The following is a 26,404-nucleotide window of genomic DNA, read 5'->3' on the forward strand; positions in this document are numbered from 1 at the left end:
CCCGGCACCTGACATTCCAGGGATTCCCAGGCGTAATTTACACCGCAGACACCAGTCTCCACACTACAGGAGCTGTACGTAAAGAGAGTACCCGTACCTCAGTGCAATTGAGAGCTGAAGCCACTCACCTTACTCTTCACCTCCACGGTGCTGTTACTCTCCAGGAAGCGCAGGTTCTGCGACCTGCTGAAGCTGCGGTTCATGGCCACTGCTGCTTCGGCCGCCTTGGCTGCGGATGCAGGTGCCCCTACCGGGCGCGGGACGCTATACGCAACTGTTTCTATCCGGGGGCCGTGCGTACACCCGTGGATAAACTCGCTACCTCACCCTGGACGCTGAGGATGCTCTCCCACGCCTCGCGCCCGCAGTCACGCCAGACTCCTGGGATTGCTCACTCCACAGATTGATAGTTTACAAACACTGACGACGGACACCACACTAGGCAGGTTTCACAGACACAGAGAAGGGACCAAGAGGCAGTATATCACACATACAGAGGGAGAAAAAGTTTTATGGCCCGCAGAACATAGACACGGAAAGAGGACTCCCACTGACAAGCGTACCTTCGAGGAGGCCATATTAAAAGGTACATCAAACCTAATTTCTTTAAGAATACCTGCGGCAATAGCTATTCTTCTCTTTGTCTGTGGAGCTAAAACAATCGTTGTTCTTGATAACGGATATATTGAAAAACAGTTTTTCCGTTCTAATGTTTGTCACAATACATGGAGAAGCAGGAGCTAAAACAATCGTTGTTCTTGATAACGGATATATTGAAAAACAGTTTTTCCGTTCTAATGTTTGTCACAATACATGGAGAAGCAGCGAGAGAGGGAACGAGGAGATCAGGTGAGGGAGCAGCGCCGGGACACCACCGCCTTTCTCCGAGGCACAGCAAAAATGCCTCGGAGAAAGGGAGCCTCATTTTCGGATTTGGGGGCGTGTTTTGCTGTTGTCTCCTCCCTGAGACTTCTCGCAAAAAACACGCCCCCCGATCCGAAAAGGACGGGGCTTCAACGGAGTGACTGGACCTCTTCTCCAGTGGCTGGCCAGCATTTAAGAGGCCAGCCAATGGAGAACAGGAGAGAAGAGGGGCGGGTGCAAGCCCCTCTTCTCAAAGTCACTCCATCTCATTAAATCTCGGAGCGAGACTGCGCAAGCGCAGCCTTTCGCAGCCGAGACCTAAAAAGGACCTCAAAGACTAGCTCTTCAGAACACTTTTGGACCTGTGGATACTCTGCTAGAAAGATGCACTGCAGTGCTGCTGAAAGGACTGACATTCTACTGGACTGCTAGTCTGAAGGAGTTACTGCCCTTCTGTGCTAACCTACTGACTTCTTGTTAGGAAAGGAAGAACTGGAACTGTATAGTTGAGCCAGAGACTAGGGGGCTTATTTATGAGAGCCCTGCGTCACTTTTGCACCTGCATGATGCAGGGCTCTCATTTCAATTTATGAAGCCATACAAAGCCACCCTGTAAGGCAATGCAGCGCAAATTGTTGCATCACCTTACTCTGCTCCTGGGAGGCATTCCATGGGTGTTGCGGTGGTTTTCCCACGCAACACCCATGAAATTTGACACTGCCCCATATTTACAAAGTGATGTAAACCTGGGGAAGCACCAAATCTGTATGCCTCCAAGATGAGGAGTAACAAAGAGAAATCTTGCAGCACACATGGAAAGAGCAAAACGCCTCTTAAGATTGTTTTTGTGCAGAAGGTGCCCCTTCCTACACAAAAACAATCCTTCATGCAATGGAGACACCCTTGCACCATGGTGCAAGGGTGCCTAATTTGGCGCTAGTCTGCTAAAACTGTACCAGCGCAGGGAGAAAGGACAGGAATACACCATATTGCTTAAATACGGTGCATTTCTGCCCTTTCACTTTGGCGTAGGCCCAGCGCAGCAAGGTGCCTTGCTGAGCTGCCCTACGCCAAAATCCCATAAATAAGCCTCTCAGTTTACACAACACCCAGTGCTACATCGATCAAAATGGCGAGAATGGCAGTGGGTCCCCCTGATTTCCTAGATGATGAATGTCTTACTTGCAGCAGGTAGGTCGGGGTTCCTCCAAAATGAAGCCAATCCACTGTCGATATGAACTTGTACCTGTCGCACACCTCTGATCACTTGCTGCAGAAGCGATTGCTGCTGGTAGTTACAGTAGATGTAAACAATTCCGTTGATCTAAGGCCTCTTGCTACCGGTGCTCCGAATAAATAAATGTGACAGATGTGGAAGCAGAGACATCGTAAGGCACAGGCAGAGGGGGCAATTGCACTGGGCCCCCACCTTCCAAGAGGCCCTCTGGGAAACTATCTCACATCTGTCTATTTGTCCATCCCAACCTTTACTGTATTATTCAATATTGTTTGGCATCATAGGGCTTGAATTAGTAGAACATGGGTAACAAAATGCAAAGCTGTTCCAAGGGGCCACCAGTATGTGTTGACCGGGGTACCTAAAATATTTTAGATGACACTGTGGGCAACAGGCTTTTAGCAAATATTTTTTGCATCAAATTCTGAGTACAAATGGGAACAACAGGAAAAAAAAGTATTAAGTGACCAAGAACACATTTCAAATGTAACTGCTTATTCAAAGCTGTCTCAGAATCCCCCCAAAACCATCAATATCCAAGGTGACACTACATCACTCTCTTTTCCTTTTATCTGTGTTTCTGGGGTCCCTTCTGAACTAACCAACCCAATAAGAGTGGGCGTTTACATGAAGACTATAACGATTTGGCCACCATCATGTTCAACTGCAATGAATAAACGGCAATGCAGTTAAAGGAGATATGCCCAGGTTTGCTTGGAGCTGTACAGTTCCAGGAATGTACGGAATTATCAGCTAAACTAAACTAAGCTTCCGAAATCGATTTTCGTTTCAATAGTTTTAGGTGCTAAATGTATTATAAAGTGTGGATTTGTTGTTATCAAAAGACACGCGTATTAATTTACTCTTTCCGGGAAAACGTAAAAAAAAATTAAAATATAAAATGTTAATATTCACAAGTTCTGGAAAGTTGCTTGATGGTTCTGTGTTGCCATCTCGTGGTCACATGTATACCAAGATTTAGACCAAGTGTAATAAGCAATGTTCCGAAGGCAAAGTGGTAGTAGGATCACATTAGAAAATATAATTTGTGTTAAGAAGCCCAAATGGTTGTCTTTTTAGGAGTTGTAAAACAATTCCAGATTGAATACCAGGCCTGGTTTGGCACCGGTGCAGGTCTGACAATTCATCGCTGACTCTATCTGGTAATCACAGATTTGGTTTTGACGCACAGCCGGAGAGGCAGGTTAAATAAAACAAGACTTCTTCCAGATCACAAATGATCATTTTCCAGCTAGATAACGGGTACTGCCATAATTAATGCATATTTAGGCATACCCTGACAGGTTGATTACGGTGACTCCCTGCCCGCAGTAATACACTTGCTGGACTCTGTTTGGGGTGGGATTTTGTCCTCCAGATGCGTGCGAGAAGGAGGGGGGAGGGGAGACCGGAGATGACGCGTTTAAAATTGCGAAGCAAGTCCCACCGCGGATCCAGCCCGCAGTGGTACACTTGCTGGACTCTTGTTTGTCTGGGGTGTGACTTTGTACCCCAGATGCCTGTGAGGAGAGGCAGGGGGCCAGGAGGTGACGCGTTCAAAAGCGGAAGGCAAATCCTGCAGCACGGGACGTGCCATGCCAAAAGCAAACCCATCTGTGCCCGCCAGAGCCTGCAGGAGGCTGGGCTGGGTCTTGCCCAGGGGTGGCTCCTCTACTAGGGCGAAGGAAAGTCGCCCCACTGCTTTATCGCAGTGCGAGAGGCAGAAACATAAAATGGTACAACTACCATTTTATGTTTCTGCTTCTCGCACTGCGGGGGGAGGGGGGGTCTGCTCTAGGGCAGGGGAGGAGTGGTTTGCCCACTGCTGAGGGCGCTGATTGTTTGGTCGGCCCTTTGGGGCCGCCCAAACCAGTCATGCGCACTCTATAGTTCTCCATACAGGCTGCATTGCAGCCTACATGGAGAACATCAACAGGTAAACATTGCCTACAAGGGATTCTTTCTTCTACTTATTCTCAAGTTTTTTTAGGAATCATCAGTAATAAGCTCTGAACAGTAACTTGCATTGAATTATTTAAAAAAAAAAATTACTTATTTTAACATGAACAGATCTATAAAGGATTGCTAAGGAACAAATTCTATTTCTTGAAACACAAATTTATATTGAAAAAAATATATATTAGAGGGTACATGAAATACTGTATATATAGACAAACAGTGACCGCGATTTAGAAGTTTTTTGTTGCTGCTCTTATCTCATTGTCACTAATGTGGTCACCCATTCCATACAACATGTACATAGGAAAATTGTAACAGATTATACATAAAACAAATCCTCTAGTGAAAAAATCACAAAGACAGTGGGTGCAATTGTCGACGTTTCGATCTATGTAGTGAAGGTATCTGCTAGACCATCTTCAGGATGGTAGTTTCATATATTGAATGGCCCTTGGGAAACTACATAGGTGACTTATAATAGTTGATGTAGTCTGGTCCATCGAGATTGTATAGGGAATGTGGAAAGCACACTGGGGGAATCGCTCCTCCAGCGGTCCACCAAAACAAAATATTTGAAGTATCAACGTAGCCAGTCACTTCATTGAGTGTTCGAAGATGGACACTGCTCCGTACATTGATCTGCTGCACACATTGGAGCGTTGCGATTGGCTTAGGGGAGGGGAAGGAGGCTGCCTGCTTCCTGTGCCAGGAGCATAAGCCGAGAAGACGCAGGACCTGACCGGTGATAAGGTAGGTTTAAATATGTATTTCTTTATTATTAATTAAATTAACACCCCGGGCTCTACCCCACCCCACCCCCACCCGCGAGACATGCCAGCTGCGACTGGCCTTGCCTCTTGGCCTAGGTATCTTAAATCCCCAGCAGCATGACTCAGAATCTGGAGGGGAGAATCCCTGTCAACTTTACCAAAGTAACCAGCAGGTAATCAGTTTGTAATTAACTTTTAACTGTAAGGATGGGGAAGTGGAAGCGAAACCACCTTTCTGCCTGCACAAAAAAGAGGGAGACTGCATCTAATATGCATATGTTATGGGGGGGCCATTGAAATGGAGATTGACCGCGTGGAAGCAAGGATGGACTCAGCTCTGAAAAGAACTGGTCTCTCTGAACCCAAGGCTCTTTCTGTGGATTTAACTGAACCCACGCAGAAGAAGCATCTCAGTCAGATCCCCCCACCCCCAAACCAGATAGCCCTGAAATGTAGGACACTGATAATAGGGGCTCTTGGATTACAGAGGGCGTAACCCGGAACGAAGACACGATGTTCGACCTCATAGCCCTCCTCAATGCACACCTTACATAATTATCCTGGCGAACATGTGTAAGCAGAGCCCTCGCACACAGAATCCCATATCTCTATTGAACAAAGTCTCACACTGGTTGAGAAAACACTCTGGCTGGTCTAATGACCTATCAAAAGCAATAATTACTACAAGGAAAGTGTCTTGGATGGGCCCACTGGCAAAGGCCTCGCAAGGTGACTGTGTAATAATATATTGAAGGAGACAGGGCTAAGTGCGGGCTTTGATACATTGCCTTTCCCCAATGGCTACTTTTCTGGAGGGCATTAGAGTTCAACACCTTGGATTTTTCTATCACCCAAGAATTTCTCAGTCCCTGGGCACTCATAATAGAGCCCCGCAGTCTGGTTGGTTTTATGAAAGATAAAGCTGAAACCCTCTGACCACAAAGTAACTTACCCCTTTCCAATAGATTTGAGGTTTGTCATCATTGGAGTAACTTGATTGACAACCCCAGTATGTATATAGTACAGAAGAAATCAGTGACTCCACTATCCCTTCCAAGCTCCCCCAATGGTTGTCTAATGTCACAGTCGCTCAGGATATGCCGCTAAGTGTAATTTTGTGGAATGTGGAGGAACTGCACTCCAAGCAAGGGAATCCAGACTGGTTAAGGATTGTGGGACAATACTTCTAATAATCTGCTGTCAAGAGACTTGCCTTTTAGGCTTGCCCCACATAGATGAATATGTCACCTATCATGTCCCAGCTACCCTTGCGAAGTCCGGCCAGGCTAAAGCAGGCGTGGCTACCTTTGTATCAGTGACTCTGGTGGACAAATAATGTATGAGAAGTTATTACAGCATATTACCATATGCTTTTAATTACTGTGCAGAAGTATTTTTGGTTTGTTATTAGTTAATTTTATCACAACATATGTGACTCAGCTGTGACTAAGGTTGTGGGCGGATTGAAGGATGTCCTACATAAGACACAAAATGATCATGGGAAGGAATTTGTAATTATTTGGGCAGGAGATTTTAACATCCAAACATGTGACCCTAGAGTCACATCATCATGCGATACTTGCGATGAGCTGAAACAATCCTTCACACACTTTAAGCATACCCCCTATGGGGATATGCTAAATAAAGTATGTTTTGCTAATAACCTGATATTTGCTCAAGACTTTAGCACAGTAAGCCCTCCGCAAATTCCAGCGAATGTGGGGTCAGACTCAAATTCCACTATTGAGCACATATTAATCTCTAAGGAACTGTTACCGGTTCATAAAGGTTATAAAGTCCTGGCTAGTTGCATAAGTGAACAAAACCCTTTAATAATGGTTTTAAACCTAGACCTGGGTAGGAATATTCATAAAGTATCGCAACACAGGGTAGGATATGGTAAGAACAAGGGTGTGAATATTAAGTGGGAGAAAATTGACAAGGATGTTTTTCTTAGGGATCTTTTAGCAAATAATCAAGCACAAATTGAGATGGTTCTGCAAGATGACCCAACCCCAGCAGACGTCATACAGGCCTATACCTCCCTAAATAGTTATATGTCAGCAAGAATAATTACAGGCATTGGCATATCCAACATGTTCCGCCTTTGGGGTCTAATAAGTGTTTAGCCAGAGCTATTGGCTTTGCCAATGTCTTTAAGCTGTGTTGTAGAGCAGCATGGCTGCTGTGTAGCATGTTGAAAAGTTATAATAAAACAGTGTTATAAGTATTTTTGTTACCTTATATAGAACTTAGAAGACATTTTGTACAACTGAAGCACCCCATTAAAAAATAATTAACATAAAAAATGACTTCTAGTCTTTTTGTCCTTGCAATGCTGGCAACTTCTTCCTGCCTGTTCTAATGCTTGATTGTTTTTATTTGTTATAGGGGAATGGACATAAACAACGTGAGGGTGGAGGTTGAGAAATAATACCAGAATTAAAACATGAACAGTGGAGGGACACTAGAGGAGAATCAACAGATGCCAGATACTGAGGGCAGACTGAGGTGGTGCTGAGTGATGCTGAGGTGGTGGTGTGTGCTGGTGTGATGGTGATGCTCAGTGATGCTGAGTGGATAGTGACGCAATGCTGAGGTGGTGCTGAGGTGGTGTTCTAGTGTGGAGGTGATGCTGAGTGATACTGAGGTGGTGCTGAGTGATGCTGTGGTGGTGCTGAGTCATGCTGAGGATGTGGTGCTGTGTTGGTGCTGAGTGATGCTGAGTTGATGCTGTGCTGAGGTGATGCTGCACTGATACTGAGGTGCTACTACTTTGATGCTATAGTGGTGGTGCATTGGTGCTGAGTTGCTGCTGGTGCTCAAGTGGGGTTGAGCTGTTGCTGAGGTGGGGCTGAGCTGGTGGTGGTGCCCTAATGCGGAGGGGGTGCTGTGCTAATGCTGAGATTGAGCCGTGCTTATGTTGAGGTGGTGCTGCGCTGGTGCTGAAGTGGTGCTGAACTGAAGCTGAGTTGATGCTGCACTGGTTATGGTGCACTGATGAGGAGGTTGTGTTGTGCTGATTCTGAGATGGTGCTTTGCTGATGTTGAAGTGGGGCTCAGGTGGTGCTGCTCTAATGATGAAATGGAGATACTTAGCTACCCATTTAGTGAATGGCTTGTACGAAGTGAAACCAGAATAATAGCGATTAATCCCGACTTCCCACTTAACCAAATTGTTTGATCTCAGACAAATATTTTCTTTCGTCAGTCTTCTTTTTTTTCATTATCACATATGAAAGTACCTTGAAATATGTAACTTCAGAATTCAAGCTATACAAAATTGTATTGTGTTTGATTTATTAGACTATAATGTTGGCCTATAGGAATCTGGGCTGCATAAAGGATGCACATGACAACCGACTTGCCTCTTAGGTCACTAATGGCACTGTCTCCAGGGCGCAAGCGGGACAATAATGGTTCTGAATTTAGGTTTAAAAAATATCACTTTTAATAAGTACCTTTGACTACAGTGAAAAAAATGTGACTTTAAAAAAAAGCTTCCGCATGTTTAATAAATACACTTGTTTGAGTTTTAAAGAGACTTTGACATATTTTACATGGTCTTGTTGCATAATTTACATGGCAAACATTTCCAGGGCTCCACTCTGTGCATCTGGGTTTGTAAAACCCTCACTTGACAGAAATGAATGAAAGCTCAACATTCGTTTAATCCTGCAGGAGTGGGAAGAGCGAGTGGCAAAGCCAATAGGTTTCGCTTATGTAACATCTATTGGTGTTGTCAATTATTTTTAGACATGTTGCACTGCATAGCAACATGAGCTGCTGTATAACATGGCTTAAAGAAAAAAAGCAATATGATACGGTCAGTGCCCTCAGGTGAAAACAAACATATGTTCCCAATCCATGGTTGCTCATTGTGTAAAAGTTTACTCAGTCGCTGCAGTGCTCAGCAAACATCAGAGAGCCTGTGCCTACTTGCATGCCTCTGAGAGAATGTGGATGTGTAAATCAGGTGCGTTGTCATGAAATATATTGTGGGTGAAGAGCAGAGGCATACACCCCTCACCTCTCGAGTTTGTACTTGGGGGGAAAGGCACAGCACTGGTGTGCTCCGGGTACCAGCGCTTAAGTGTACATGAGATTAATTATTGGCAGTGCTCAGGGATAAGTACAAGGAAACAAAACCAGTTTTACATTAATTAACAAGTGCCAGAGGGCGTGTAGCTAACAGGAGAAGCCAAATTAACAGAACAGTACAGGACATCTGTACTCTATGTACAGGACAGCCTACTCTCAAGCTGTTAGTACGTGTGCGCCTGCATGTATGAGGGCACGGAAGAGTACCCTAACCCTGCTGCACTCTCAGCCCCTAACCATCGTTGTATCACATCACAATGTGCACAATCTATACACGTTGCGCAATTTCCTTGAATGTGCATTTTAATGTAATTATGTGTTTGAAAACGAATGCCAAATAAAGAATATATAACATAATTGTGTGTAGCACTTCGTAATACACTTCATCCCTAAAGTAAGCGCTCTAAATTACAGGAGTGATGTTACTTTCACTAACGCGTTGCACGCAGTTACCAGCCTCAGAAGGGTTAATCATGGAAGTCTGAATTTAGTTTTGCCAAAATTCGAACTTGCAGTCTTCAACTGCACCATTAATCAAATGCGCGCGTTTAACTCTCAAGGTCTTCCTACCATTATTAACCATGCAGGGCGTGTATCGCAAATATTACAAGTCAATATGTGCACACCACATCTTCCGCTGCAGCCCGTGTTTTGGATGATGAAAGGGTTTTCAATGATTTCCAAATGTCTTTACCCAGGTCGTAACTCTGCGTAAAGCAGTGTTAGCCAAATGCAATGCAGCGCGCGCAACGAAATTCGTTTTATTAATTTAATTGTCTACTTACCTGCATTCATACGTATTCTGGTGTTTACTACCCCACACCCTGCCCCTCCCCCGCCCCACGTCAGCGCCCGGCAGCACTCCCACCAGGAGCCGCTACTGCTGTGGAAGCACCACACAACTAGGAACCCAGGGCTGCAGGTACACATCCCATCAACAGCCTTCTCTATGGCCATTCCTTAACTTTCTAAAGATGCAAGGGTGGTGTGGGGAAAGGAAATCCTCAATAAAAGATACTAGGGAGGAGGTTGGGTGGAAACCAAATGGACAGCAGAGGTCCGGGGAGGGGGAGTGGCAAAACAGGGAGGTACTTGATGGGGGAACAGCAAGGCACAAGTCTAAAAACAAGAAAGCTTAAAAGATATTTGAATACACTAAGGGGGATATTCTCAAGAACGTGTGTTAATTATCGCAAAATTTGCTTAACGCAACTTTGCACATCGCAGTCTATCGTGGGAAAATAATGCCGTGTTAACGTTGTAGTCTCAACACGGCAGCACCATGCGATAGTCTCACGATAACGCCCCAAATGATCTGCGTTAAAACGAACGCGATGCCAAAAAAAGTGAAACACAAACGTCAAAAAAGTTGCGATGTGCCAATCGCATTACAAGAATCAGCGATAACCAGCGACAGGCCTGCAATTCCCACGCATCATGTGGGAAAATGCACTATAAAAGGAAAACAAAAAAGAGGCCCAAAAAAATAAACTGCGTAGCACCCAGGATGCACCCGGACCGACTGCAGAGGACAACGCAAACCCCACAAGCCCCACAGATGACCAGCAGGGAACCTCGGGGAAGGCCAAGGAGAAGAGGAAGAGGAAGACGCGGTTCAGTCCGCAGGAAAACAGGATCGTTGTGGAGATGATAGAACACTATCAACAACTGTTCGTCACCGCAAACGTGTCATTGGCAAAAAAGACGCAAATATGGCAGACCATGTCCATGCAGTTGCAGCAATGAGGAGGACAATGGAAGATGTCAAGAGGCGCTGGAATGATGTGAAGGCCAAAACCAAGAAGAAACTTGATGCCAACATGAAAGCAGCAACGCTCATTGGAGGTGGGGGTCCAGCGGCACACCAGGAGCTGGATGACATGGAGAAAATGGTGACCACAGTCATCAGTCGGGACACGGTGCCATAAGTTGGGGATCCGGACACTGCTCAACATGACCTGACACAACATCAACAGGGTGAGTACCGACCAGGGATTGGGGGGACGGGGGAGATGGGCACAATGGCATCACATGCACAAGTAATTGTACAACCTCACATCCCTGATGTCGTACAAATGTCCACTGTCCCACATCAAATAGGCAACTCACCACAAACAGTCACAATGTACATTGCCATGCAGTCTGTATGTAAACTTCGCCAAAGCGTCAACATACATGGAAAACACTGTGAAACTGCATCTCCCCTTTACATTGCAAAGGGACAATCAACACCTCCTGCAGAGCAGACCCTACATCACGTCAGTGATGATGGAGATGACCACCAGGACATCGACCTGGATGAACTCCAACGGTTCATGGACACCCTCCACACCCCACCTCCAGTAGCAGGTCAGCCCAGCACCATCGAGGTGAGCCGACCCCCTGCACAGACCACACAGCAGGAAGCACCCACCACCACGTCTGGCTCCCAGCACCTCACGGAAGAACACATGGCGTTCCAACGCCGTGTGTTCGACTGCCAGAGGGGGCTGGCTGAACAGGTGCGGCTGGGGTTCCAACTCATGGCAGCCAAACTGGATGCCATACGTGGATGTCTAAAACTCCCTAACTGTCACCCACAGTCCGCCCCGTGCCCTCCAACAATCCATGGCTGGCATTGCTGGAGTCATGACTCGGAGACGACAACAACTGTCCAGTCAGAGTGACTACAACGATGTCATCCGTGATTTGGGAAACATGAGGAGGGTCATGGAGAACAAGGAGTGGATGCAGGCGCAAAGAATGGCTACCACGGCTGCACACGAGAAAGCTGTAGATGGGATCTTCCATGCCCTGCAGATCCTCATCATGGGAGTGATGCCACAAGACATTTCGCAGATGAATGCTGCTGCTACTTCTACATCTACATCTCTGCCCCCTGATGTGTCAGTGTCACACAGTGCTGCAGACCAAACACCACCACCCACATGTGAGGCACATGAAACATCAGAGGCCAAAGCGAGGATGAATCTGCCTCAGTGGTAAGTAGGAAGCAGTAGCATTCATTTATGCCATTTGGCTTCTCATTGCTTGGGTCTGCACTTTGGATCTTGCCCTAGAAGAACACCTTTCACTGTCCCCCGATACACCCAGCCACACTGACCTTGCACCTCGACAGGGACTGCCAAATTTCGTTTGCAAAACAATGACACAGCAATCAGCCTGTGGACTGGACTCTTTCCCTTCCCAGTAACTTGTCAATCCCTATAGGACTCTGGCTGGCCCTCCATGGGACAACATTGTAAAGTGTTGTCTGCATGGCCCAGTACTAAGACAGTTTCAACACTCCACTGTACGTGAATAATTACCTACCAATACACACAGATGTGTGATGTACATGATTAATCAAGTATGAAAGCATGTACGAATGTAGGTGCATTGATTCCCCCTTATGTCCATGTTGCACATGTTGTGGGACTTGAGTCACAGGGTGCATCCCTCCATCATGGTGGTACATATCTGACCCCAAAAGAAGCCCTGTTGTCAATTGTAGGTCACAAATGGCAGCGTATATGCAATTAAGTGGGACACATGTGAGACGCTGATATGTGGAATTCCGTACTATCCCTGACACACAGAAATGGCATTTAGAATACGTGACACCCCAAACAGCTTCTCTGTACAGACGTGACACCCCCAAAACCTATTCCAAATGTTTGAAATCGTTAGCACGACATGTTGCACTTACACTTGTCAGAGTGATGTGCCTGTACACAGGAGTGACATGCACTCAGGGAATGTGTATGAAAGAATTTATTTGCACATGCAGTGCCTGTGATCATTTTGTACTGTCACATGTCTGCTAAGGACTGTTACAATGTGACATGCTCATGTGAAGAAATTGTCAGTGATGGTGTTCCTACAGGCTATTCCTGCTGCAGCTAAAGTGGGGTGTGGTCCACATGCCTCTTCTTCCTCATCATCATCCGGTGCATCTGGCACTTGTAGCCATGGGGCATTGGTGCGTACACATATGTTTTGCAACACACAACATGCAACGATCATCTTGCACATGATGTCTGGGCTATACAGGAGCATTCCACATGTGATGTCCAGGCACCTGAAACGTGACTTCAACACGCCAAATGTGCATTCCACGATGCCCCTGGTGCGTTTGTGGGCCGCATTGCACTGCCTCTGGGCCTGTGTATTCGGGGGTCGGAGGGGTGTCATCTTCCAAGGGCAGAGTGCATATCCTTGGTCACCTGTGACAGTGCAGAGAGACATGAGTCAATAGTTGGTTCAGCATGATGTGTTGGCAGGCTCACTGGTTCCTTGGTGTGTTATATGTGTGTCTTAGTGATTCCTGTTTGACATGTACTGCTTGTAGCAAAGGAGTGGCATCAATATGTATTACGTAGCCTCACTGCTGCTCCTCCCCCCCAGCCTATTTACTACAGTGCGCAGTGCGGTTGCATCACTTGCACTCCTACGGCACACCATTGTCATGCCTGTCTGCGCATGTCCACAAGCCTGACTACCACACTGTGGTGATGTGCGTTGAAGTTGGGCAGCCACGTGTGTGTAGGCCTATGGTAAGGACAGGGCGGAAACAGATGTAGAGTTTATTGCTGGCTGAACTCGCGAGGCGGTTAAGGGTAGACCTTTGGCTTATGCTGCAGTAATGGCGACACACACAACAGTTAGCATGTATGATCCCGGACCCCGAGCGGGCTTGCGCTCCCTCATTTGGCCGAGCCCGCACTCCGTGAGCATGAAACATTGCAACATTGTCCATTGCGTGACGGGTGGCGCCGACACCACACCATAGACACACGCATTAGTTACTGCCTTGGCAAGGCCATTACTTGACCACGCCCAGAGCTCCGATGTCTCTCATGCATATATAATGACCACATGGACACACTTAGATAGTTTGTGGAACTGGCTACGGGCACGTGCGCCCGGCCCCTTTTATTGCCACGGTCACATGTACAGTGACGCCTGTGCTGGATGGGTGTGGGGTGAGTGTAAGCCAGCCCTCATGGAGTGGTTGCTGCTGGCAACAACTTGAACAGTGATCACTATTTAAGCGGGAACCGAAAACACCAACATAACACAAACAACTGCGAAGCATCATGGTGGTAGCCGGAGCAAGTACAGAGGTCACCCAATATGCAATCAGAAGGGTCCGGGAGTCGAAGTGCATTGATGTTGGGGCACCAGAGCTGAGCGTGCTCATGTTATGTGATTGTCTAGGGTTGTGTCCCTTCGGGATATTCCATCTGCAGATGCAGTGGGGTGTGTTACACCTGCCTCATGTTCCCCATCTTTGTCCCAGGTCTTCTCCACTACCTGAGGTGACATTGCTGCGTGAGCAGTCCACAGCACAAAACTCAATCAGAAAGGGCCCATGAGTTGTGGTGCACTGAGTGAGTGGCACATGAAGAGCTGAGCAGGGTATCAAGTTGATGATGGCATCCACGACAGGTGTGAGCAACTCCGGTAGTCTGGCTGTGGGACTCTTTCGACTCTGGCAGTTGTTGGTTGGAGGTGGTCCTGGCGGTGGTGGCGTGTGCCTCCTGCGGTGATGCGTCTTCCGGGCAGGGCAGCAGTTAGCGCAGGCCCACAGACACATGGCGTTGAGGACCCCCAGGCCATCGACCCAGAGGCCATCCAATATTCAATCAGACAGGGTCCATGATTTTAGCTGCACAGAGTAAGTGGACCTGAATGCAGTGCGGCCGGCACAGGCACACCCGCAAGGGATGGTGACGTGCGGTGCACTGAGGTCGGGCCACGAGAGCTGAGCGGGTCCTCGTTGATGTCCAAGGTGAATGTCGCAGAGTGTTTCTGGGGACAGTAGAAGCTGTTCTTCCAGGGCATGATGCAGAGGGCAGTACAAGCAGAAATAGGCAATATGGAGAAGATGAATACTACAGACTAATTCTCAACACCAAGTCAGAATCAGCTACATGATGATGAAGACAACCCCCAGGCCATTTACTCAGACGCCACCAAAGTCCAACCAGAGAGTGTTGGTGACTTTCGGGGCTCAGAGTCAGTGGCACCAGAGCTGGAAGGGGATGCAGTCTGCAATGATGCCTGTTCAATGATGTAAACTCTGCAATGGACAAATCAAGACTCAGTTCCAAATGTGTGACCTATAGGACCACAGTGTAGGCCGGAGGCAGCGGTCAGCATGGGCCCACAGCCACGTGTTGTTGGCTTGCGATGCACAGAGTTAGTGGCACCAGAGCAGTTGTTGGTAGTGTTCGATCACCTCCGTAACGAGGATCCTTTTTCCATCCGGACTGACCCACGTCTTCCTCTTACTCCTCTCCTTGCGTACAATGATTTGAACTTTGCCATACAGACATCAAGACTCAGTTCCAAATGTGTGACCTACTCGACCGCAGCGTAGGCCGAAGGCAGTAGTCAGCAAGGGATCACAGACAGGTGTCGTTAGGATGCTATGCACAGAGTTGGTGGCACCACATCGAAGGGAGTATAGTGATATCAACTCAGCCATAAAGTGTGTACTCGGCCATTGTATAATCAAGACTCAGTTCCAAATGTGTGACCTACTTGACCGCTGTGTAGGCCGGTGGAGTACGTCAACAAGAAAGGAGTGCTGCCGGCCTGTCTCAGTGAGGACAGCGATGGTCTGAGAAGGCTGCCAAGGTCGCGGCCCCGTGGTGGGCCCTGTTTGGCACACGCCGGTGTCAAAAGGTGAGCGGTGTGGCCTGGTTGCGCCGGTGCGGTTAAGATGGGTCTGGGGACCTGCGGCCTGGGGTGCAGTAGGCGCACATGGTCGCAGGCACCGCCGCTCACGGCGTCGGCCTTGTGGCGTGCTGGGAGGTGCTGCCCTGGCAGACATGTTGGCCATTCTGGAAGAGAACCACGCCCAGTGCTACGGGCTTTTTATTCACACTCCTACGCTGGCCTGGTGTACGCCGGGTCAGCCCACCCCGCTCACGTTTACAGGGGGGGAGGTAATGAACTACTTTCCGCGCTCTTCCCCACTGCCTGGGGTGACATGGTTGCATCCACTGTTCACTACACTCCAAACACCAGCAGCATATGTCAACATGGGCATCTCTGTGGTCTCCATACTGTAGTCTGGCCAGTGCATCCACACCACACTTGGCATTGTGTACATTCTCATTCATGGGTCACTTGCCTCCGTCGCACATGCATGGTTCCCACTTCTCCCCACATTCTGCTATTGTGTGGCTGAGGTGCCATGCCATTGATGGCTCGTGTACATGGCTTGCCCAGGTCACTACTGTAAGCTGTGCTGTCGTGTCTGGTAGGTGGGCATGTTGTTTGGCATGTTGTGTGTGAGTTTGTAACATGTGCATTCCCAGAGTTGTGAGTTGCATGATTGTGGAGTTGAGATGTGTGGTGTGTTCAATTGGTGCTTACCAACGAGCACTGCATTCCCATAGGTGCCAGCCTCAAAGCGCTGGTTGATGATGGACTGTCGGAAGATGAAGGAATCATGCACACTTCCTGGGTAGTTGGTGAAGAGTCCCCGGTGGTCCACTATTGCCTGCACATTGATGGAATGTGTGTGCTTCCTGTTGCGGCAATTGTGTGCAGTGGCGGCAGGGGGCACGAGGAGTACAAGTGTGCAGTCGATTGCCCCAACACGTGCGGGAAGGCAGCTATAGTGTAGAAGCCTTGCTTGGTTTCCAGCTGTTCCTGCGCAGTGTGTGGGTATTGTAGGTACTGGGGTACCAAGCTGATGATGGCATCCAAGACAGATGTGAGGAACCTGGATAGGGCTGGCTATGAGACTCCTCCGACTCTGGCAGTTGTTGGTTGGAAGGCCCCAGAGGCCAACATGTGCAGCACAGCCAGCAGCTTTGTCTGCGGAGGGATGTTGGTTGTCTGCTTTGTTGGTACCGTCAGCCTGTGGGCAATGATGGTCAGGATGCATAGGATGGTTGTCCTTTTGAGCCTGTAGTGGGCAATGACATCCTCTGGTGTTAAGTCTGTGAGGCTGGTGCGTTTTCTGAAGGTCCGCTGTCTTTGTCTGCACTGCCTCTGTGGTGGTCCGGGGGGGGAACGTGGTGGTCCGGGGGGGGGGTGGCGGTGGGTGTTGTGGCCCTCTTGGAGCTCCGAGCTGCATGATAAGTAGCTCCATGATATCTGTTGTTCTTCAGGTGTGTCTCTAGGATGGGCTCCCTTTTTGGTGCAGGGGGTCATCCGACTTAACACCAGGTAAGAGCAGGTGTTAAATCCCTGCTGCTAACTCTCCTTATCGCATGTTTTGTGAACTTATCGCCGATGTGGCTGGTCATTGAAAATGTTGCGAAGTAGTGTTGTTGCGGCTTTTTGCACGGGAACGCCTACTCTGCATCTCATTAGCGTTAGTTGCGGGAGTCATCTGTGGCGATGTTTTTTGCAGCTGCTATCGCCGGAAAACAGGTGATATCGTCTGTTAGCACCAGCTTGTGAATAGTGCGATGAGTCTATCACCACTTTGGCAGCAATAAAGTGCCTCTAACTCAGCGATCGGTCCTTGAGAATATGCCCCTAAGAGTCTAACATCCATACTTCCCATCACCATGATTACCCTTCTCACCCTCAAAGAAGGGATTCCTGGACTGGAAGGCTTGCTGCTCTCACTGGGCAGCACCGGGGGTGGCCTGGGGGAGACATCAGCCACCATGCACTTAGAAGCCTGTTGTTGTTGTTTAATGCTCCTGCTCTAGACCCGGGTGTCGCAGGTAGTTTCAGGTTGGAGACCGCTAAAATGGAGAAACTTTTGGCTTAATGTATTGGGAGTCTCCCACCAGAATCATGTCATGTCATGGATGCATATAAATTATAAAGTGTATGAACTAAATATAACCAACAATGCAATTCAGAAAATCGAATTTGCAGTTATACATTCCCTCTTCGCCACGTGCCCTGATTTTATTTCATATAATATCATCTTACTTTCCCCATCACAAAATTAGTTCCTCCTCATTTTAGAATAATGTAATTTTAGGAAGTTCAAATGTGAAGCCAAATTGTGGCATATAAAATAACCGTTTTTATTTAATTAAATATAGTAAAAAAAAATTCAACACTTGTGGCTGACGCAAACACAAAATAGACCACTGTCCCTTGGTGGTCTTGAACCACCAACTTTTTGGTTAAGAGTCAAATGCCCTAACCGATTGCACCACAGAAACATTTATGTCATGTTTCTCTGGAATGTAGACAGCAATACGGGAAGGCGTATTGTGTACACAATTAATTGAAGGGGTATTGTGAACACAATTCATGTTTGAAATATGAAGCACATGCGGCCTGTTTGACTCGTCAATCAAAAGGTACATCAACAGTTCCTGCTGTGTAAGATATTACTATTACTGTGTTTGAAGACACTTAGCACGACTGCACCGGTACATTGGTTTGTTGTCCTCATGGAGCAATTGTGTTCTTAATGATGTCATGGTCTAGGGGTGAGGAGGGCCCCAGGAGAGGAATGAAAGGACAGGTATACCTTCTCGACAGCTGACCTGCCAACTAAATTAGCAAGCATTAGAGTTTGTATAAATAAACTCACAATAAGCCCAGCACATGTAAAGAAACCCGAAAAAGCTCTTCCCCAAAACCACGTTAATATGATACTAAAGGCAATCTTTCATTAAAACAAAACATGTTTACTTTTCAAGTTAGCGGGCTAAGAAGATTTGGCATAACATACAGTGTTCCCGATTTTGGGACTGGTGAACCAGGTTCAAAGCTTGGCTCTCCACATGCCTACAAAAGAAAGCAGATTGTAACAATAAAATGAAATGATGGCAGACTCTAAATACAGATAGAAACCAGCAATGGTTGAACTTCCTTTAAATACTAAACAAGATATTCGCAAAGCGAATGCGATCATAATAATAAAATGAAACAATGGCAGACTCGAAATAGGGACAGAAGCTGGCAGTGGTTGAATTCTTTTCAACCCCGTAAATACAAGACAATAGAAGCGTGTTGTTGTCAGGGAAAGAATCAAGCAGCTGGCAAGCCCCAAAAAAGAGAGTGCTCACAGAGTATCATAAATAGCGGTAAGAGTAAGAGCATGCGTAACAGGCAGTCCTCATGGGAAGTTACAAAAGTCAACAAGGAGAGACTAGAAAGCATATTCACCAAACAAAAAATATAATTTATGAAGGATAGTAAAAGGCACCAATCAAAAAGATGGGCGGTGCATGAAGCTCATATTATAGATACAGCATGTCTATAAGAAACAGAGCAAAAGCGCTGCCTAGGCAATACCTAAAAAGCGCCAAAAAGATTAGTAACAGTCCTGGGTGGTTTAACAGTGCCTGCTCCAAGGCCCACAAATCTCTAAAGCTTGCTCTTAGCAAACATCTGTAAGATCAAGCAAGAATAATCTTGGCTAGGAAAACCTATTAAGAAGTGATCAGAAAAAGAATGATTGAAATAAGAGAGAAGCTTTCGAAAGATCTAAGGACCGCAGCACCTTGGTAGACCCCGAGCCTACTGGCAGGTCGCTAATTTCCCAAACCAGTTGAATGATGAAATGACAAAAGCCGAGATCATTGTATCAGCCAAAGACTGGGTCGACCATTTCTCAAAAATATTTGGCACAAACGCCCAGACTGTTAATATGGTCTCAGACTCTTCAGCCCGCTGTGATTTGAATTCTGCACATGTGCAATTGTAGGCCCCATTGTTAAGACATGGCAGGAGGCTATTATCATCCCCATTTTTAAAAAGGGGGACAAGAGCCAGCCCCAATCTTACCACCCAATCTCCCTGTTAGACAGCACAGTAAAGATTCTGGAAAGGGTAATCTTGGCTAAATTGGAGCTTTGGGCATCTGAGACTCAAGGGCTCTTGGACCTAAAGAGCAGTCCCTGAATCTATCTCTTATATTCCAAAAATACACAAAGGCAAAAAAAAGCTGTGTCCATATAGTCTTTATGGACTTAACATGTGCCTTTGACACAGCGGACAGCTCTAAATTATGGTCAATAGTTGCACAATTAGGTATTGATAATGCTGCTCAGTAGGCTCCATGTGCATACCACAGCAAGAGTTTGTTACATCAGGAATGGGGATTTAACAGAAGAGTTCCCCTCTGTTGCTGGGGTTAGACAATGATGCGTATTAGCACCAATCCTTTTCTTTCATTTACATCAATGGCCTTGGAGATCACTTGTGCAGAGTAGGGAAAGATATTTTGCGGGCTAATTCATGCCAAGTCCCTGTGCTACTTTACGCAGACAATGCAGTTCTCATATCAAGAAAAGTCAATGGCCTTCAGTCTTTTCTGGATGCATTTAACAGTTCTATGGATAATTTAGGACTCAAGACAAATCACACCAAATCTTTTGAAATAAAAAGTGGTCAAAAACAAAGAGATTTTTGCTTGGGAGGAAAGGAAATTAGGAAAACTCCTCATTTTACGTACCAGAGGGGGACAGCTGATGTAGAGTTTTTACTCCATAGGTATATCATGTTATCTAGAAAATACCTGGCCTAGCATTTTCAACCGTGCTATTTGTTGCAGTGATTTTTTTGTCAACAATCATAGTACTTTTTTGAAAAATAATATGTTTAATTTTGGATTTTTTACGGTTTTTCTTAATGTTTTCTAGATAAGCTTTCAATCTGTATTTTCACATTTAGCATACAACTTTCTTCAACACGTATTTAGTTCTAGAACTTTACTACAGTTCTTTACGCTATGAAAAAGTCCATTCTGCTTTTTAATCCTGGCTTCAATAAATGGTTGTGCTATAGTCAATATTTTAACTGCCGCTTTAGACGTCTTCATGTAGTTCTAGATTTTGCATTGAGGCATTGTTATGTTCTCCAGCCCCTTACAGTACCTTGTTATAAAACTTTAAAACAAAAACACAATAAAATAACCTGATTGGTGTGCTGGGAATCCTATAGAAATGTGTGTGTGGTTGTGCACTCATATGCGACCTTAAACTTCTCTGGTGCATTTTGTGATGTAACAAGGAATGGTTATGGGTACCTGCACCTCACAGGAAAGTACTCTGCCCTTCTGAAAAATGGTTTATTAATTTGAATTAAAATTTGAAAACATTGTTTCTTTTATTCAGTACAACATGATTCTCTGTATTCCTATGGTATGCATCTTCTTCTTCGACTAACACCAACATGTCACAGATCAGAAGCATTAAAAAGGACACACAGCTTCTCTTAACTTACAGAGGTTTATCTACAAATGATATGTCATTATCAATTGTCAGGAACCTATTATAACGAATGGGTCACTGGTTATAAATGACTCTAGTGTGCCTGATATTTTAACAGCTAGCATACTCAGTGAGCCCATCGTGAATTTAGAAGTACCAACAAACAGGCATAATGATAAGATCGCCAAGATCCCAGAAGGGTATTCATTAACAACATGGAACATCGCAGGTCTTGGAAGCAAATTAGGTACTCCCTTTTGGCTGGATTTTATTAACCGTGGAAGTGACATAATTTGTTTCCAAGAAACATGGTGTACAGGTTGCGTCACTGTGGAAGGTTACACCTCATATTGTGTTGATGCGATACCTTCTCCCATGGGAAGAGCTAAGGGAGGACTATTGTTGCTTATCTCAACTAAACTGATTGGATGTAAAGTTATCTCTTACTCTATAATTGACAGTTTTAGTCAAGTTTTGCGCCTAACATTCCCTGTTGGAAAGGATCTGGTTCTAATCAATTTTTATAATAATAACTTTCGCAGGGATAGGGGAGCTTGCTTAGTTTCACTGGAAAAAGAATTGGATAATGTATTAAATATCTCACCTAAGTTGACTGTTGTTGTGTGGGTGGGTGATTTTAATATCCAAGCTTGTCCCACCACATTTATTAACTCATGTGGTTATATGAACTCTTATTCAACCACTGTAGGGACTAAGGATGATATGATACATTTCCCTCATTGTGACTATGGCATGACCCTTAATGCTCTAATGGCCAAACTTGACCTTGAGCTACTGGATTGCACCGAGAGAAAGGGCCATATTAAATGTCCATCATTCACTGGCCGAGATGCAAACAGTAATATTGATCACATCTTATTAACTAGGAATAGTCCCTATATGGACCTTTGGATAACTGAACAGGTGGTTAGTGACCACAATAGTATTTCCATAGTCCTGTTGGAATGGGGTAACAAATTGACTAATACTGATTACACTATTACTGATATTCTACCCATCAGACCGAATGGAATGAGAATCAAATGGGATGGTGTAGACCCACATAAGATCCAATCGGTTGTGGTAAATAGCTGTAGGGACAGCATCCATTACTGTCTAAGGGATGAGGTTACCTCTGGTAAACTTTGTATGGAATTCACTAATATTAATAAGGTGATAAGCGATGTTTTAACCCGGAAATCCAAAGGCCTAAAACACGTTGGTAAGAAGTGGTTCAATTCTGAATGCACGGAGATATTAACTAACTTAAAGTTAGCTTTAAAGTCCAAACCTCGTGACAAAACTTTAGTCCGTAAATTACGATATGCTTATAAACAAGCTGTCCTTGCCCATAAAAAGGCGATGAGATCAGATGCCTGGGATAAGCTAGGCTTCGCAAGTGAAACCGGAAATATAAAATTATTCTGGGAAATTATAAATAGTCCCTTTTTAAAGGATGATCATATCCCTGAGCTGACGTCCCATGTTAATTGCACAGAATGGATAGAACATTTATCTACTATTTTTAATCCAGATAAGGTTTTTTTAGATCAGTTTTTATTAAATAATTCTATTTGGCCATTTGTGCCACTGATGATTGGCGTCGATGAGGTGCGGGAAGGGATGGCAAATAGTAAAGGGGGCAAGGCACCAGGCCCGGATGGTGTCCCGATCGACTTATATAAAGCCGAAATAGATCTATGGGCACCAATCCTGACAAGAATTTTTAATGCTGCATCTGAGGGGGATTTTCCAAAATCTTGGGCAGAATCATTGATTGTCCCTCTATACAAGAAGGGTTCTCGATCCGAAGCATGTAATTACCGTCCTATTTCATTGTTAGATTCTTCAATTAAAGTACTAAGTAGGGTACTATTAAAAAGATTGGAAGACTGGGCTGCAGATTCAGACATTCTAACCCCAGTTCAATAAGGGTTCAGGAAAGGCATTGGGACTATCGAGCAATGCCTTAATCTGGATTTGCTTATTAATAAATATACCACAGTGAAAGGAGGTAACTTGTTTTTATGTTTCGCTGATTTGAGCAGTGCATTTGATTTGGTGGACCACTCGCTCCTTTGGCCAGTATTGCTTGACCTTGGTGCACCGGAGGAGATAGTATTCTTTTTAGCAAGACTTTATAAAAAACTCTCTTGCAGTGTACGCTATGGGCCCACTGGCGAGCGAACTCCCTTCTTTACCGTGCGTAGAGGTATAAGGCAAGGATGTGTTATGGCACCTTTTTTATTCTCTCTCTTTATTAATCAAATTGCATCAACTTTAAACAATATTTCAGCTGATGCAACCAAAATTGACAATATGGTCGTCTCAGTATTGTTATACGCGGACGACGCGGTCCTAATTTCCCGCACCCCTTTGGGCTTACAACGTCTTATTGACGCTTTTACTCATTTTATAAATGGCAGGAAATTGCTGATTAATAAATCCAAGACTTTTACAATGACTTGTGGTAAAAAAATCAAAGTCACCATGTTCCTTTTTCCTAGAAGGCTCAAAGATCCAAGCTGTTAAAACATTCTGTTATTTAGGTATTAATTTTGATGGCAACGGTAAATGGACTAATGAGCAAGTAAATATTGGACATAAAGTAAATAGGAATTCTAATGGTATTTTTCGTTTTGCAACGAAAATAGGGGACTATAGAATAAAGGACATGGTCACCATATATAATGCGAGATGCGTTTCTTCAGCTCTATATGGAGCTGGTTTATGGGGTTACTCCTCCACTGCCCAACTCCAGATAAATGAAAACAGCTTCCTCAAACGCCTGTTATGTGTCCCGGCTGCAGCTTCCACAGACTTGATTCACCAGGAAACTGGCCTCAATTATATTTCTGACCTGGCTGCAGTACGCCCTCTACTATTATGGCGTGCAATATGGCACAAGAAGGAAACTGCATTCACACAGTCTGTAATTAAAGACTGCCTTAAGCTAGATTTATGTCATCGTATTCCGTGGATAAATTACATTACTTCTTGGTTTAATACTCTGTTTGGAATTAACATTCATTCAGAGTATATAATACCCCTTTCGAAGAAGGAAATTAAAGACACTTTCATACTGTATAAGATGGAAGAAAGAAGTCAGCTACTTCGGTCTCAAAAAACCTCTGTCTTTTATAGGCAGCTTAGCCTTAAGAGTGGGCTACAGTCATATTTGGTGGATGTGACTATTAAATCGCACGGTTTTGTTTTAGTACGTTTAAGACTAGGCATTGTACACCATCTTGTATCCTTCCCTGTTATAGGGGCAGGTTCTAATTTAAACTGCCCATGTGACAACGTTTCTAAACAAAGTTGCTGCCATTTCCTGCTATTTTGTAAATTTTATGTTTTTTTAAGGAAGTTTTATTTGAAACCTATCCTTTTAAAATACAATATGCGTTCTACAGCAGACGCAATGAACTTATTATGTTCCCTCCAAAGCCCTGACGTCTGCTTCTATGTTGCATCTTTTATTCTGAAGTGTAGAGCTGCCAGGAAATCCATAATTTTATGAATTGTGCAACGTGTTCTACAATGGCTATCATGTATACGTGTATAAGTTATTATTATGACTATTTTGTGGTGCCATAGATAGACTCATGTCCACCCATGTTAATTTACTTATATTTGTAATAAACTAGTGCAAGGTTATTCTGCTACACTTGAACTTTTATTATTAGTTTTATTTTGGCATGGGGGTGCCTTTTATCATGTTATGGATTTCATACCTAGGCACATGTCACTTTATTCTTGGTATGGAATGTTTCTTAGATTAGTGAATTTTTGTTTCTTGAATAACAATTTTTCATACCTAAATTTTGTACTATGCACATATCACTTTATCTGTAAGTGGATTTTATAATTTGTTCAATTCCTAGTCCACTGTGCAACATGTAACAATTTTTAAAATGACATTTGTCGGATTTTTATTGATGTGTATTTATGTATGGTTCTTTTTTCAGTCCGTGCAAGATACTGGTCCTGGCTCAGTGATTTATCATTAGTTGTAATTAAGTCAAATATATGTCATAAATTTTTAATATGTATCATTATGTGTGTTCAGCTTATGTGGTTGTATGTATACTAACTGAATAAAAGCTTTTTGACTTGACTTGACTTGATATGACAATGCACGCGTATGAACTGAAATACTTTCAGAATAAGTTACATAGGGTGTCACTAATGCAAGCCCCGTGAAAGCTCATTTGCAAACGAAGGCCTAAACGAAACGTATGTTGGCTGATCATTAAAGTTACAAAACTAAGGAGAATTGGTATCTGGAAGAATAAACATACTAATGGAATACAGCAACAACATATAGGAATAAAAAAAATGCAGTTTTCAAAGTTTAATTTTAATTATCGAGCCATTATTCAAGCGAGAACAGCGCATTACTGTGAAATCCTACAGCATTCAGGTATATACTAGGGTGCAGATTTACAAGGAACTGACACATCTGCATAAATGCGTCAGTTTCCTTGCGTCAGCTCCAAATTACCTTGCGCCACCATGGATGCGCTGTATTTACAATACAGTGCAGCATGGCGCAAGGAATTACAGATGCGTCAGAATTTCTGATGCATCTGTTGGAGCAAAAGTGACGCATTGTTAGTGTTGGTCACAAAAGTGATGCAACTCCAGCAATGCTTCAGAAAACAAAGGTAGGTCCCATGTAAAAAGCCCTGCGTCAATCTTTACGCCTGGTCTGAGCAGGTGTAGGGATTGTGACGCAGTAAAGGCGTACAACGACGCAGTGAAATCTTGTAAATTTCACTGCGCAAGTTCTATGTGGCTTTTTGCATGGGAACGCCTACCCTGCATACATTATACCTGGCGCGGGTATAATATGACGCAGGGATCTACAACGTGACGCATTTCCCTAGATGCGTCACATTGTAAATTGGTCGTATTTTTTACGCCGTCGCTGCGTCACAAAAGTGATGCAACGGCGGTGCAAAAGTGATGCATGGGGCTTGTAAATCTGCCCCTAGGTAAACACTTGTCTTACAACACCGCATTTACCAACTGGACGAGTATTCCTAAACAGATACAAATTAAAGCCTTCTACTAAAGCAAATTAGAGCGGTAAGTTCATAACTTTCATTTGCAAATTAGTTTAGCTATGAAATGCATTCTTGGTTCAAAAAAGAGACTATAAATGAAACTTGGGTAAATTATTAATTAAGGAAGGCTATTTTACACGCAAAACCAACAATAGTCTGTGTGCTCATGTCGGGGTGATTGCACACATTTACTGGTGCAGGCACAGAATAAACCCTTGCTAATATAAATATATTACCTTGGGTTAATTTAAAAAAACAAATCAACAATAA

The 26,404-nt window shown here is 44.7% G+C and overlaps 1 long non-coding RNA gene across 1 annotated transcript in view; it reads right to left on the minus strand.

The window, feature by feature from the left end:
- Positions 1 to 26,404, minus strand: part of LOC146799176 (uncharacterized) — a 90,641-nt gene that overhangs the window by 53,311 nt on the left and 10,926 nt on the right. The window lies entirely within an intron of this gene.

Source organism: Triturus cristatus, chromosome 9 (genome assembly GCF_964204655.1).
Source record: "Triturus cristatus chromosome 9, aTriCri1.1, whole genome shotgun sequence".
NCBI lineage: Eukaryota > Metazoa > Chordata > Amphibia > Caudata > Salamandridae > Triturus > Triturus cristatus.